The sequence below is a fragment of the Crotalus tigris genome, unplaced genomic scaffold (genome assembly GCF_016545835.1).
Source record: "Crotalus tigris isolate CLP2741 ecotype Arizona unplaced genomic scaffold, ASM1654583v1 scf7180000018413.2111637, whole genome shotgun sequence".
NCBI lineage: Eukaryota > Metazoa > Chordata > Lepidosauria > Squamata > Viperidae > Crotalus > Crotalus tigris.
The window spans coordinates 302,512-318,575 of NW_024096990.1; the positions used below are offsets into that span (position 1 = coordinate 302,512).

The 16,064-nt window shown below is 45.9% G+C and overlaps 1 protein-coding gene across 1 annotated transcript in view; it reads right to left on the bottom strand.

The window, feature by feature from the left end:
• CADM4 (cell adhesion molecule 4) overlaps positions 1 to 16,064 on the bottom strand; it is a 174,904-nt gene that overhangs the window by 134,659 nt on the left and 24,181 nt on the right. The gene's annotated exons all lie outside the window — the stretch shown is intronic.

The following is a 16,064-nucleotide window of genomic DNA, read 5'->3' on the forward strand; positions in this document are numbered from 1 at the left end:
TCAGTAGGAGGAGTTTCTAAAGGGATTGGAGGATATCCTGGCCACGAGCCAGTTGGAATGTTCTTTGTCTGAGATAAGCAGGGGGCCGTTGGATGTCTCAGATGGCTCCACTCCACGTTATAAAGTTGGTATGGAGGAAGCATTAATTTCTCACTGTTCTGACCCAGAGGTAAGTTGCTTTGTAAATCTAGGTCAGACAGATAAACTCAATAAGAATGATTTTAAAACAGATACACTTTATTCAGAAGGAAATACTTGCAGTTGTGGTTGTTGCTCCTGGATAACACATCTGTTCATCCTTATAGGTGAGAAATTAATGCTTCCTCCATGCCAACTTTATAACGTGGAGTGGAGCCATCTGAGACATCTGATGGCCCCATGCTTATCTCAGACAAAGAACATTCCAACTGGCTCGTGGCCAGGATATCCTCCAATTCCTTTAGAAACTCCTCCTACTGACCTACTAACATGATATAGCTGACTAGCTAAAACTACATTACCCATAAGCCATCTCTTAAGGAGACGGCATTTAACCCAATAAATGCCAAACAATCTAACATACAGATCTATATGATCCAGAACAAGAGAAGTCACGCATTTGTATAATATTAGCTAACAGGCCTGTTTGTTTTTCCTTTGTCCTGCAGAATCCAAACATCTCTGAAACACACACACACACACACACACACACACACACACACACACATTGCTGGGAGCTGACGTACCCATTCCTGAGTTCTGTGGGGTGCAATGGCTTTGCCATCTGCTGCAGGCTGTTGATCTCTAGGAGGAAGTCCCGGCGCTATCTTCAGCCATTCCGCCCCTTCCTGCTTCTCTTAGCCTGACCCAGGTTACGCCCCAATTCTCAAATGCAATGTGAACACATATGCCTGGAGACAAATCAGGTAAACTCTGACCTGATTAGACCCATGCTTTCTCTGGCTGTTCAATAAACAGCTAGGGGAGAAATTTAAGAAAGCCATTTGGTCTTCCATCCCTGGAAGGGATACTGAAAGAACAAGGAGGGAAGGGGATGCAGGATGGGAGGGCGGACTCAGCTTTTCTTCCCCCACCCCTCCAGAAACTAAAATCCTTTCTTTCCCACAATGAAGAAAGGGGAAGGGGTGTTTTTTTGTATCAGTGTGCATGTGTACTGAACAGTGTAATAATAATAATAATAATAATGATAAAGTTGGAAGGGACCTTGGAGGTCATCTAGTTCAACCCCTGCTCAGGCAGGAAACCCTATACCATTTTGGACAAATGGCTGTCCAGTTTCTTCTTAAAAACTTCCAGTGTTGGCGCATTCACCGCTTCTGGAGGCAGGTTGTTCCACTGGTTAATTGTTCTAACTGTCAGGAAGTTTCTCCTTAGTTCTAGGTTGCTTCTCTCTTTGGTTAGTTTCCACTCGTAGTGCAGGGCTTTTCAACCAGTGGTACGGGTACCACCTGTGGTACATTGGCACCTGGCAGGTGGTATGCGATCATCCTAGAAAAGTGGTAGTGGGGGAGGGGAATGAGCTGAACCGGTGGTAGCACCACACAAGCCTGAGTAAGAGATGGCTGGAGCTGCAGGGCTGTCAGGGCTCAGCGGAAGCGCCAGGTACAGTGCTGCTTTCCAGCTGATCAGCGCTTCTTTGGGGCTGTCAGGGCTCAGTGGAAGCACCAGGATCAGCGCCAGGCTCCAACTGGAGCTCGGCGCTGATCCTGGCGCTTCTGCTGAGCCCAGAAGAAGCGCCGCTCAGCTGGAATGTTGCAGCACCTCCAGGGTCTTGTGATTTACATTCAGATGCTTGGCAACTGATTCATATTTATGACGGTCACTGTGTCCCAGAGTCATGTGAAGTGACCAAAACCTGCTGCAACCACCCAGCATACGGGAGGAATAAAAACCAAACACCTTCCCACCCCACCCCCACTGCCAATCCTCAACAGAAATGCTAACAACAATGAAAACCTCGGACAGGAGGAAGAGCACCGCCGGGTGGGCAGGCAGGTGCCTTGCTCGGCTGTGGCTCGGGGGGCACTTTTTTCAGTGCCATTGTAACTTCGAACAGTTACTAAGCGAACTGTTGTAAGTCGAGGACTACCTATATTTTATCACTTTTTTCCTTTTGGGGGGGGTCATCAAGTTTTTGACACCTTGCTAGGCGACTGGTGGTATTTGGATATTGCCATATCCTAAAAGTGGTACAATGAGTGAAAAGGTTGAAAAGCCCTGGTGTAGGGTGCCAAGGGACGGTTAGAATAGTGTGGGTGTGGGTATGACTGTGCAGTCCCAGATGCACAGAACGAGGTGGCCCTAGCACCACAAAATGGTTTTCCCCCCCCCCATAAAATGCTATAACAAGTGCTTTTTAAATTGCTATCCTTTCCCTAGCTCCGATCAGGAATATTGCCGAGTAATTAGAGAGTGTTCATGAATGACCACTTTTGAAAAAACAATTTTTAGCATTCAAAACCAGTCTCGACTCCCAGCAGCCAGTGTTAATTCCCAAGCCATTCTGGAATTATTCCCAAATACCCTGACATACATGGAAATCCTGTCCCAGATCCCAGTAAGGAAGTGGCCCCATGGAAAACAGCAGAAAAAAAGGGGGGGTTAAGATATACAGCATTATAAATCTCCCTCTTTTACAAAATAGCGCTGTTTTGAAACAATCTATAGCAGAGGTGTCCAACCTTGGCAATCTTATGGATTGTGGGCTTCAATTCCCAGAATTATGTAGCCAGACGTGTTGACATCCACAACCCTTAAAGTTGCGATGCTTGGACACCCTTGATCTATAGCAGACATGTCAAACGCAAGGCCCGGGGGCCGGATGTGGCCCGCAAAGTGGTTTCATGTGGCCCGCAAAGTGGTTTCATGTGGCCCGTGAAACCATCCTGGAAACAGTGAGGTAACAGCCCCCACTGCCTTGGCCCTAGCCCAGGCTGGCTGGGAGCCAATGTACAATTTTGTGGTGGACCATGCCTTGGCACTTGCCCCGGTCCCATCCCCTTCTGCCAGAGACCCTCAGATCTGTCTCACTCCTGCCCAGGCCCCCATAGGCACTCTTGATGCGAATGATGTAGAACTGGCCACGCCCACCCAGTAGGCCACACCCACTCCATCCACGCCCACCCAGTAGACCGCACCCACCTTGGCCACTGCCAATGCTGATGCGGCCCTCAGTGAAATTGAGTTTGACACCCCTGATCTATAGGATGCAGCCTTCAGACCACCAGTCATCTCACATGGCCGTGATAACTGTGGACAATGGAGGGACAGCGGACTTGAAGGACAGAAGGAAATCCGCCACCAAGACAGATAAGAGAGGCTTGAGCTTGGGGCCAGGAAAGTACCTTGAGAAGACATCTCAGACCAGCCCCTCCCTCATTCAGGTGAAGATAAAAAGGGAGGAAGCACAGTCTGTCAAGGGCTGGGAGGATAACTTGAGGAACAGAAAGAAGAGTCGCAGCCAAGACAATGGTCAGAGAAGAGAAATCTAAGTCCAAAGCAGAAAAATAATCTGAGAAAAATCTCTCAGACTTGATTCTCCCTAGATCACATGAAGATGGAGGGAAGAAGAAGCGTATTTAGGCTTGCACAATTCTGATACTAGAATTGTTAACCATAAGTTAGATCTGACTTACATGGCATTGGTTTCTAAGTCAGGTCTAATTTATAGGCCTGGCCATGACATGAACCAGTAACTGTCAGGCATGAAGGATCAGGATCATACAGAAGTTCCTGTTCAGAAGATTTATTTCTCACTCCTATACATGAATCTATTCCAGGGGTCCCCAACCCCCAGTCTATGGACCAGTACCGGGCCACGGCATGCCAGCAACTAGTCCGCACAAACAAGCAAAGCCCCATCCGTGGGATGCAGGCAGCACACAAAACCACACACCCTCCAGGCCGTGGAAAAACCTCTCCACAGACCCGGTTCCTGATGCCCAAAAGGTTGGTGGCCTCTGATCTAGTCAACTAATATACAATACAAAATTGGTGGCAGACGAGGATCAATGGAACTCAAGAGGGCTTGGACTTAGACCATTTTGGGGCACATAATGACTCTAGGCCAGTGATGGCGAACCTTTTAGAGACCGAGTGCCCCAAAACCGCCCCCACCCGCCCCCCGCTTCGCCCCTGCCCCCAGCCCGTCCCTGCTCCACCCACACCCCACCCACCCACCGCCTCAACAGCCTGCCACAGATCGCCATGGCAGCCCAGCAGCGCCATGGCAGCCATGCCCTCCACCTGCAGCATCATCTGCGCGCAACGGGGCACGAGTGCAGTGTCTTGTCCTCACTGCCCAGCTGCCATGTCCTTGGCTGCACTGCTCAGGGATGATTCTCCTCCGGGCTGCTGGTGAGGAGGGGGCCACAGGGGAAGGCAGGGCTGGGGTGGCAGCATGCGTGCTCACAGAGAGGGCTCTGAGTGCCACCTCTGGCACGCGTACCATAGGTTCGTCACCACTGCTCTAGGCTAATGCCTTACTTGACTCCACCCTCACTCCCAGCTCTGCCTGCTTTTCTCCTATAGGTATCAATGGTTCCTGCCTTTTTCTCTTTCCTATTGACTTTATCTGTACAGTACACTTGTGGAGGGCAGGGGTAAGGCAAAAATTAGGGCAGAAGGGGGCAAAATGCCTAGCATTGGAAGGTGCTTTGTCAGTGCCAACTTTGGGCATTGTTTCTGAAATAAAACCAAAAAAGATACGGGCAGAGAGAGAACCTTACCATTTTACCTTGTGAGTCCCTACCCTTCTAAACAGGACTTCCTTCCTATACCTTTGAAGCTCAATCTGATGAATGAATAATTATCATTAATCAGATGAATGATCAAATTGATTAGACAGATGCTCTCAAATAATCAGGTAGCGGATACATTGAAGTGGATGTTTGCCAAGAGGAGGAAAGCGTAGAACTGTGCTTCACACAGTCACACCAGAGCAGACATACATCATCACATTTCCTCCGCCTTCTACCCTCTTTGAAAGGATTAACAGAAATGATTTCTGATCGCGCCCAGAAAATGCATTTCCATGGGGAATCGTCTTACCTGGCCTAAATGTGCCATCAAATGTGAGGCACAGGTTTGCGTAGCTGCATGCATTTACCTGCATCTAGCATCGCTTCCAGTACTGCTATGGAGTGCCTGACAGGCACAAACAATCAGATCCATACACGTAAAGTTGTTTATAGTACTTCATTGCTCTATGCCTCTTTTACAGGAATCTGCCCAGACTGGCAGCTTTTACCTGGGAAAGACCAGATAAGGTTCAAAAGTATTCAAGAGATGGAGGTCAGACCTAACCCCCTTGTGTTTATGTAGCAAGTCTAGACCAAGGCTTTTCAACCAGTGGTACGGGTACCACCTGTGGTACATTGGCACCTGGCAGGTAGTACGCAACCTTCCTAGAAAAGTGGTAGCGGGGGAGGGGAATGAGCTGAACCGGTGGCAGCACCGCACAAGCCTGAGCGAGAGATGGCTGGAGCTGCAGGTCTGTCAGGGCTCAGCAGAAGCGCCAGGATCAGCGCTTCTTCGGGGCTGTCAGGGCTCAGTGGAAGCACCAAGATCAGCACCAGGCTCCAGCTGGAGCTCGGCGCTGATCCTGGCGCTTCTGCTGAGCCCAGAAGAAGCGCCGATCAGCTGGAATGTTGCAGCCTCTCCAGGGTCTTGTGATTTACATTCAGATGCTTGGCAACTGATTCATATTTATGACGGTCACAGTGTCCCAGGGTCATGTGAAGTGACCAAAACCTGCTGCAATCACTCAGCAGACGGGGGGGAATATAAAACAAACACCCCCCACCCCATCTCTGCTGCCAATCCTCAACAGAAATCCTCATAACAATGAAAATCTCGGATAGGAGTAAGAGTGCCGCTGGGTAGGTAGGCAGATGTCTTGCTCGGCTGTGGCTTGGTGGGCACTTTTTTCAGTGCCATTGTAACTTTGAACAGTCACTAAACGAACTGTTGTAAGTCGAGGACTACCTGTATTTCATCACTTTTTTTACTTTTTTTTGTCATCAAATTTTTGACACCTTGCTAGGCGACTGGTGGTACTCGGATGTTGCCATATCCTAAAAGTGGTACAATGGGTGAAAAGGCTGAAAAGCCCTGCTCTAGACTAACTCCTCCACCCCTCCTCCCAACTGGGAGGATTGATCTCCGACAGTGCTTGAATCCAACAGTTTCCCAAACTCACCATCTCCTCATCCCTATACAAGCAGAAGGGCAGAAACCTCCCCATAGGAGCCCATTCTTTCAAACGCCCGTCTCACTTCCCAGCAGAAAAGTCAACGAAGAGCAGCTGAGGCTTGGCACAAAACAGCCCATGTAGCAAGCATCATTCCATCAAACGAAGCCACACAAAAAATAGCAGACAACCCTTGCCCCACCACAGGACCCCTCAATTTGAGGGTGCTTCTGAAAGCCCCCCCCCCCAGAGGGAGAGGTGATTGGGAAAATACTGGAATGTGCAGAAATGAATAGACTAACAATGACAATTAAAGATAAGACAGAGTCAGACTACTATGAAATCTGGGGAACTTTTTATCATTGGCTGGAAAGAGAATACGGTTAAAAGATAGTTAACATCAACTTAGATGGAAGAAGATGGAGCAGATAAGGAGGGAGACCCAGGCGACACAGCATTGAATAACTGGAGGTTGTATAAATGTTTATAGAAGTATATACCGAGAAGGTTAGATAAACAGAAGTATTAATCTTATTGTATATAATACAGATAGGGAAATTTGGAGAGAGGAGTTGCTCGGACATTACCCCTGAATTGTATCTGAAGAGGGATGAAGAAAGGAGAGGAGAGAGAAAAGAGTAAAGGAGGGGAGAAGGAAGTAGGAAGGTTGGAGGAGAAGAGGAGAAGTGGGGAGAAAGGGGAGGAGAATGGTGAAGGAAAGAGAAGAGGAGAGGAAGAAGAGGGAAGTAGGGAAGAGAAGAAAGGGAGAAAGAAGGTAGAGAAGGAGTGTGGATACAGTGAAAGGGGAAATGGGCGAGCAACACCAAAAGTCATGTGTATGTATTTATTTCATTAAAAGTATCTTATATATGAATGTAAAAAGAATGTATGTTAACATCTGATAAATATTACGGTATATGTACGGGGGAGAGCTTGGAAAAATAAAAAATTATTTAAAAAAAAATAATAATAATTTGAGGGTGCTTTTGGGAGGGGTGCGGGAGGGAGCAAATTGCCTCGTTTTACCAAAAACTGCCAATAAATGTATCCCAATCTGCACAAATCATACATACACCCCACCGCCATGCCACAGGACATGCTGGGCCCAACTTGGCTGACTGTGCAAAGCTAATAATGCAAATGAGGTTTTGCTTCAAATTCCATTTCCCATTTGTGGTCATGTCAGGCTTCCCAAGAAAACAAGGCCTTTTAACTCTTGCCCTAAGCTTTATAGGAAATTGGTATGGCCATAACATGCCATTTATCTTGAAAGCGACTTGTCTCCTTGGGTGATATCAAAGGCTTTAATTGTGTTTATTGGTCCTGCGCCTCTCCTGTTTTTGTACTGAATGGAACTGAACGGAGACATTTTTTAGACAGCACACAATGAGCAACCCCCTTGCAAAAAAAACAACAACCCCACAACCAGCTCTCTACCTCCTTCCCTAGCTCAATTTTTCATATAGTGTCATAAAACCGTCGGATTGAAAGAAACTGCCAGCCTCTCCATACCTCTGGACAGTTTCTCTAAAGCATATTTGTAAAGCTGCCATTCTAACCGTTCCGTTTTAATCCTCGGTTTTCGTTCCAGATTAAAATCAGCCCAAAGCTTTCTCAAGATTACTCAGCAGAGATTAACATCAGCTCTCCAGAATGCTTCCTCCGCCTTTCCAAGAAAGCATCGTGGAGCAGGTCGCTCGTGAGGAAGAGGAAATTTAAGAGGATAGGGTACCTGTTTTCCAAACCAGATGAGGCAGCTTTCAGAAACCCATCGAAATCCTAAAGCCGGTACCTTGATGACGTGGATTTATCACCTTTATTCAAATATAAGTCCATCTCTTGCATCTGAAACGTGACTTCTGCCCCAATCAATTGTTTTTTTAGGACAGAAGCCTCACCCTTTGGCCCAATCTGATGTACAGATTAGTCCTCCATTTACAAACACAATCGGGAGCAGAAATTTCCATCGCTAAGCAAGGCAGCGATTAAGTGAATCGTGCCCGATTTTATGACCTCTTTGGCAAGGTTGTTAAATGAAACACTGCCGTTTTTAAGTGAATATCCTATGTTCTATCTTCTATGAATCATGTGACGGTTAGGCAAATCTAGCTTCCCCCAGTGATTTTCCTGGATGGAAGCTGGCTGGGAAGATCCCAAATGATGATCATCACATGATCCCGGGACACCGCAACTTTCATAAACCCATGCTTGTTGCAAAGTGCCTGAAATCTGATCATGTGACCATGTGGAGATGATGCAACAATCCAAAGCACAAAGACAAAGTCATCAATCGTTCTCTTTGGTGTGGTTATAACTTCCGACGGCCGCTAAATGGATGGTTGCTAAGTCAAGGACTACCTGTATCTTGGATTTTCAGTGTCTGGATCAAGTCCTACCCAGATGGTCACAACCAACATTTTTAAAGAAAGGCCCAGGACAGGGGTAGGCCACCTTGGCTCTTTTATGACTCGTGGACTTTAGCTCCCAGAATTCCTGAGCCAGCATGGGGGAACTATGGCCCCCTCGTGACTCGTGGACTTCAACTCCCAGAATTCCTGAGCCAGCATGGCTCAGCGTGGAAATCTCTCCCTTTCCCCTCAGCATGGCTGGCTCAGGAATTCTGAGAGTTGAAGTCCACCAGTCATAAAAGAGCCAAGGTTGCCTAACCCCGGCCCAGGAGATGAAAAGCTATCTCAAAGCATATCTTGGCTTGTGCTTCTCATTTTGCCTGGGCAAGGCCCAGGGTGGGCACAGAGGGAGAAGTTCTGTGAGATTAGATTAAAATTTTAATTATTAAAAGAAGTATATTTCTTTCTTGCCCAACTGTAAACCTCCGTGAAATCGTCTGTTCTACTCACAGAGGGCCATGGCAACCACGAAGTGGGGAAAACCCCTCTGATCTATCAATTGAAAAATCAAAGTGCTTTGAAAGGCACCCCAAATACTCAGGTAGCCGATAAACAAACGGTCCGTGTATATGAATACTAGAGCTGGTGTTTTGGGAGATCCCTGTTTGCATGAAATGAATGCCAGCTGAGAGAGTCTGGTGGCTTTGAAGCCAACATGCAAAGACTTTGGGGAAGGGAAGGCTTTTAAAGTGCTAGGCTGCATTAACAGAGGGATAGAATCAAGATCACGTGAAGTGTTAATACCACTTTACAATGCCTTGGTAAGGCCACACTTGGAATACTGCCTCCAGTTTTGGTCACCACGATGTAAAAAAGGTGTTGAGACTCTAGAAAGAGTACAGAGAAGAGCAACAAAGATGATTAGGGGACTGGAGGCTAAAACATATAAGGAACAGTTGCTGGAATTGGTTATGTCAAGTTTAACGAAGAGAAGGACGAGGGGGGACATGATAGCAGTGTTCCAATATCTCAGGGGCTGCCCCAAAGAAGAGGGAGTCAAGCTATTTTCCAAAGCGCCTGAAGGCAGGACAAGAAGCAACAGGTGGAAACCAATCAAGGAGAGAAGCAACCTAGAACTAAGGAGAAACTTCCTGACAGTTAGAACAATTAACCAGTGGAGCAACCTGCCTCCAGAAGCGGTGAATGCTCCAACATTGGAGGTTTTTAAGAAGAGACTGGGCAGCCATTTGTCCGAAATGGTATAGGGTTTCCTGCCTCAGCAGGGGTTGGACTAGATGACCTCCAAGGTCCCTTCCAACATCATCATCATCGTCGTCATCATCATCATCATCATTATTATTATTCAGATTTTTTACATAGACTTTTGTAGTCATCCTTGGAATAATAAAACCCTGCCTATTAATCCAAGACGTAAGAGTTTCTGAGCAGATATCATCTGGTTTGGGTGAACTGCATATATATAGTATATATGTAACTTTAAGCAGATTGTTTTTTGAATGGTCAATGCTAATGATTCAATTGCCATTTTTGGCAGGTTTTGGCGTCTAGTTTTTCCCTGAATCTCCTTCATTCTCTCATCCCCGTGCATCACTGCATATAAACTCAGAGCTCAAGCAGCTGAGAAAATTAACTACACTGCACAAAACCTTGTGTAGTAATAATATGGTGTAGTGGGCACCATAAAAATCTTGTCTTTTTTTTTCTCGTCTATAACAAATACGACTCTCCTTTGGTGAGATTCTGCTGTCCTAATTGATTTTAAAAAATGCTTTCCAACTGAAAAAGCGCTGAACATTTCTTTAGAAGAGGCATATTTCTTCTCACCAGGAAAAGAACTTGCTGTATCAGATACCTACCTGCTGTGATACAGACGTGCAGCTAAAAGGGATTTCCCCCCCCCCCCAATCAAAACTATTGTTTTATTCATGGACGCATTTATTCAGATTTAATTACAACTCATACAATCAACCGCATCAAGTTTCTTTAACTGAATGATTGCCCTAAATGATAGGTTTGAAATCGAGTTTGTAGCATATTGCTCGGAAAGCTAGACAACCTATGTTCCCGAGCCACAAAACTTTAAAAACTGCAATTGATTGAAAAGAGCTTCAGAGCGTTCTTGGTACCTCGGTCCATACAGTTTATTGCTTCCTCAAGCCATGGTTAAAAGAAACCGGGATACAAGTAGTCCTCGATTTACAATCATTTAGTAAGGTTCTACCTTTAGGCAAGAAAAACCAAATGTACAGGTATAGTATACGGGGTACTTTGCTCAATAGTAGTAACTGTGAGAGGGATCTTGGAGTCCTAGTGGACGATCACTTAAATATGAGCCAGCAGTATGCTGCAGCTGCCAAAAAAGCCAACACAGTGCTAGGCTGGATTAACAGAGGGATAGAATCAAGATCACGTGAAGTATTAATACCGCTTTACAATGCCTTGGTAAGGTCACACTTGGAATACTGCATCCAGTTTTGGTCACCACGATGTAAAAAAGGTGTTGAGACTCTAGAAAGAGTACAGAGAAGAGCAACAAAGATGATTAGAGGACTGGAGGCTAAAACATATAAGGAACGGTTGCTAGAATTGGGTATGCCTAGTTTAATGAAGAGAAGGACGAGGGGGGACATGATAGCAGTGTTCCAATATCTCAGGGGCTGCCCCAAAGAAGAGGGAGTCAAGCTATTCTCCAAAGCGCCTGAAGGCAGGACAAGAAGCAACGGATGGAAACTAATCAAGGAGAGAAACAACCTGGAACTAAGGAGAAACTTCCTGACAGTTAGAACAATTAACCAGTGGAACAACCTGCCTCCAGAAGCGGCGAATGCTCCAACACTGGAAGTTTTTAAGAAGAGACAGGACAGCCATTTGTCCGAAATGGTATAGGGTTTCCTGCCTGAGCAGGGGGTTGGACTAGATGACCTCCAAGGTCCCTTCCAACTTTATTATTATTGTTGTTGTTGTTGTTGACCAAAGTTACGATGACACTGATTGGTTCTCGCACTTACAAGTATTGCAAAATATCTATGGAGATTCTCAGCCATCCAGGTGACAGTTGTCCCAAAGGTGCTTTTTCAGGAGGCAATTGGGACTTTGTTTTTCCTTGAAGACGTTTCGCTTCTCATCCAAGAAGCTTCTTCGGTTCTGACCAAATGGTGGAGAAGGGAAGGATTTATATTCCTTGCAGTCATCTGGTCATTAGCACTCTTCCTGAGAATCGTTGAGTCAGAACTGAAGAAGCTTCTCGGATGAGAAGCGAAATGTCTTCAAGTAAAAAACAAAGTCCCAGTTGCCTTTTGAAAAAACACCTTTGGGACAACGGTGGCAATGTCCCTGCAGTCCCACGATCAAAATTTAGGTGCTTGGCAACTCGCATGTATTTACCATGGCCTGTAGTGTCCCAGGGTCATGTGATCACTATTGGCCATGTTTAACAAGCAAAGGCAATGGGGGAAGCTTTATGATCGCATGGTTATCTTAACAGCAATTATTTGCTTAACAACCATAGCAAAAAAAAAAAAGTCATAAAATTGGGTGTGACTCACTTAAGCAGCAGCTTGCTTAGCAACAGGAATCCTGCTCCCAATTGTGGTCATAAGTTGAGGACTATTTGGATATTGAAGAGAGCCTGAAGCTGGGGAAGATTAATGCAAGAAAGAACAACTATTTCAGGAACATGAGTTAACTAGCCCGTATAATTTGCATCCCACAGAAAGTATTTACGGAAGAAAATTAATTCAAATCACTCAAGCATGGAAGCATTTGCCAATTATTCCCAAATGATCGACTTGTTTTGACCATAAGATCACGTCTACCGTATATTACTGTATATGCTTGTACATAAGCCAAGAGTTTTGGTGCCAAAATACACGCCTAAAATTGAGTTCGCTTTATCAGTGGATGGGCCTAACTGCGAGTATATACCTTAATGCAGTGATGGCGAACCTTTTAGAGACAGAGCGCCCAAATTGCAACCCAAAACCCACTTATGCATCGTCGGGTGCCGGGTGGGCATGGCCCATGGGGTGGGCGTGGCTGCAGTGGTAATGGCAGATTGGGTGGGACTAAAAAGTTCAATCAATCAATTCCAACTTTGCAAGATCTTTTTTTTTCCCCCGCGAGAAGTTGAAATTGACTGATAGATTGAACCTTTTTTTTTTTTTTTGTACACAGTGGCGGAGGCCTAAAGCGAAAAGGTTTTATAAAACCCAGTTGAAGGCCTAGAACTGGGGCGACGGCGCACGTGCCCACAGAGAGGGCTCTGAGTGCCACCTCTGGCACCCGTGCCATAGGTTCGCCACCACTGCCTTAATGCTTTTGAAATATACCCATCTATATCAGAGGAGAAGTGTCTCTATATTCTCAAATCCCATGAAACATGTGCCACCTGCAGATCAGTTGATTGTGAAAATTAAGCCCTACACAACTTTCTTTCTTTTCTTAAAAAAAAATAATTTTTTATTAATAATACAAAATTAAAAACACATTGAACATAGATATCACGTCACTGGTTCCATACATCTTCCAACATTTTACAATAGTATTAGTACTCATATAGACATATAGTTCTTGAACTTTGCTCATTATTTATAATATACTATTAACACTTTTTCCCATATTTTTATATATCTATTTATCTTTTAAATATACATTTGTCTATAATCTATATTTTATTCTAGCACTATACATTTATCTTGGCCTACCCTCTTATTGTCTATCCAATCATAAAATTGTTCCCAGATTTTATAGTACTTGGTTTCACTTTTGTCCTTGAGTTCCCATGTAAGTCTATCCATTTCAGTGCAACTGAAAATTTTCAATAATATTTCTTCTTCGGTTGGAGTATCTTTCTTTTCCCATTTTGGAGCGAAGGCTATTCGTGCCGCTGTTACTATATGCAGTAGTAAATAATTCCTACACAACTTTCAAGGGTCAGCTTCTCCAAAAATGGGCTTATCCAAAAGTATACATGGTAAATTTATGATGCAAAGAGCACCCCCTTCCTACCTACGAGGCGATGTACACCTGTAGCAAATAATGAGCAAAAATATGCCCTACCTGTCAGCCCCCTCAGGTAAATCAGACAGGAAAGAGGACTAGATGAACTCATTCTACTTTATTGTAAGGGGACATCGACAGAGTCTTGCAAAACTTCCTGCAACCGGTTTTAATTGCTTGATCCACTAGGGCAGTAGTGGCGAACCTATGGCACTCGGAGCCCTCTCCATGGGCACACAAACAGTCTCCCCAGCCCCGCCTCCTCCCACAGCCCCCTCCTCACCAGCAGCCCCCCCCCAGAGGAGAGTCACCTCTGGGCATGGCCCACGCAAAGCAGTGCAGCCAAGGACATGGTAGCCGGGCAGCGGGGACAAGACTCTGCCCTTGTGCCCTGTTGCACGCAGATGATGCTGCGGGGCATGGGCGGAGGGCATGGCCACCATGGCGCTGCTGGGCTGCCTGGGCGGGTAGTGGAGGTGGTGGGTGGCCCAGTGGGCAGGGCAGAGCAGGGACGGGGGTGGGGGGCTGGTTTTTGGATACTCAGTCTCTAAAAGGTTCGCCATCACTGCACTAGGATAGGTCTTTCTTAAGTTTATTCTCCAACCGTTAACCAACTGGGGGCTTCTGCCTCTCTTCTCTGATTGCTTCCCCTCTTTCCCCAAGGTTACACACACACACACACACACACACACACACACACACACACACACACACTAAAAGTCCCTAAAGGTCCCCATCTCAACAATCCCTGGCATAAACAGATGCAAAGCTGCTCCCAAAAAGTCAAAGTGTTAATTCTTCCACACCATCAGTGCTCAAGGCAGCTACAGGCCCGCCTTAATTCCTGGAAGCCTCTATGTCACTATAGGTCAGTGGTTCTCAACCTTTTTAATGCCATGACCCCCCAACCGGTCGTAAGTCGAGGACCACTCAACCGGTCGTAAGTCGAGGACTACTCAACTGGTGGAGCACCGTTTGCAGAATGAGACTTTTGGCGGGCTCAGCAGGGCAGAGACAGCCTGAACAATTCCTATTGGCTTTTGAAAGCCAATAGAATTAGACTCTATTCAAGAGAGTCTATTCTATGGGCTTTCAAAAGCCAATAGAATAAAAGGGAGTAGCACAGCTAAGGAAAAGGGGGGGGGGGAATGGCGGACTGCATTGTTTGGTGACCCCCGTGAATGGTCGTTCGACCCCAAATGGGGTCCCGACCCATAGGTTGAGAACCACTGCTATAGATCCAGGATTCTCCATCTCCCAATGTGCTCTGTGCTTAAGAGAAAAGAGAAAGCTGGCTTGAACGAAATCCACAGGGATGAGCTTAGCAAGCATCCTCTGTACATAAAATAATTAGCTCCCCTTGCTGACTTCCTAGGTCGCTCGTCTTCGTAAGCAGGTAGCCTAGAGGAAAGAAAACAATCTTGGAAGAAAAGTGCCGAGCTAGCAATAGACCTCCAAATTGGAGATGGCAATGTTTGGTCAAGATAATAGGGAAGGCAGAAAAACAATTAGGCTCAACAATTGAAACCAAACAAGAGGGACGCAAATCTCAGCTCCGAAAGAGGGCGCAACGTGGCAAATGTTGCGAGACGGGATCCCCCCAATGTCTAATCCAGCTAGGAAAGTTTGGTTGGCCAAACTGCCACCCTTTCCCCATTCTGCCTTGTAATAAACAAATCAGCATTTTTAAGAGGCGTTTGTCCTGCAGCACCATGGACAGGTAAACAAAACTCCTACTAAAGTTAACTCCATTCTCAAACCTTCCTTTGAAAATCAGACAATGTGAGCCAATGGACAACAGAGGAATTCAAACCAGGAAGACTGGAACTTGGTTGCTTGGTCAGCTGTAAGGTTCCTCAAAGGACCTTGGGCAATTCCAAATCTCTTGACTTGGTCATTCCAAGATACTTTGCAACTTCTTGACTTGGTCATTCCAAGATATTTTGCAAGATGTAGGACAGGAGTCTTCAAACTTGGCCCTTTTGTGACTTGTGGACTTCAACTCCCAGAATTCCTCAGCCAGGCACGCATGCCTGGCTGAGGAATTCTGGGAGTTGAAGTCCACAAGTCATAAAAGGTCCAGGTTTGAAGACCCCTGAAGTAGGACATGATAGCAATGCCTCCCTAAAAAAAACCTGAGCACACAGAAGCAATTTAAACCTAGGCTGATTCTGGAGAGGGGATAAGGCACGGGTGTCAAATTTGCCACGTCACGTGACGTGTCACAATGTATCGCGACTCTTTTTGCACTGCCGGCAATGGGGTGGGCGCGGTTTCGGTGTGATGAAACCGGCCCCCGGGCTGGCAGTTTGACACCCCTGGGATAGGGTAACCCACCACACCTGCAAGCAGATTACTATCCTAGGGCAAACTACTTGTTACACTCTATTCTACGCGTAAGATGTTAACCACTAATTGTTTCACCTGGCACCTACCTTTATTCAAGCAAATACTGCAATGCAGTGGCACCAAAATTGCATCACACAAGCAGAGTAACATCAGAAACA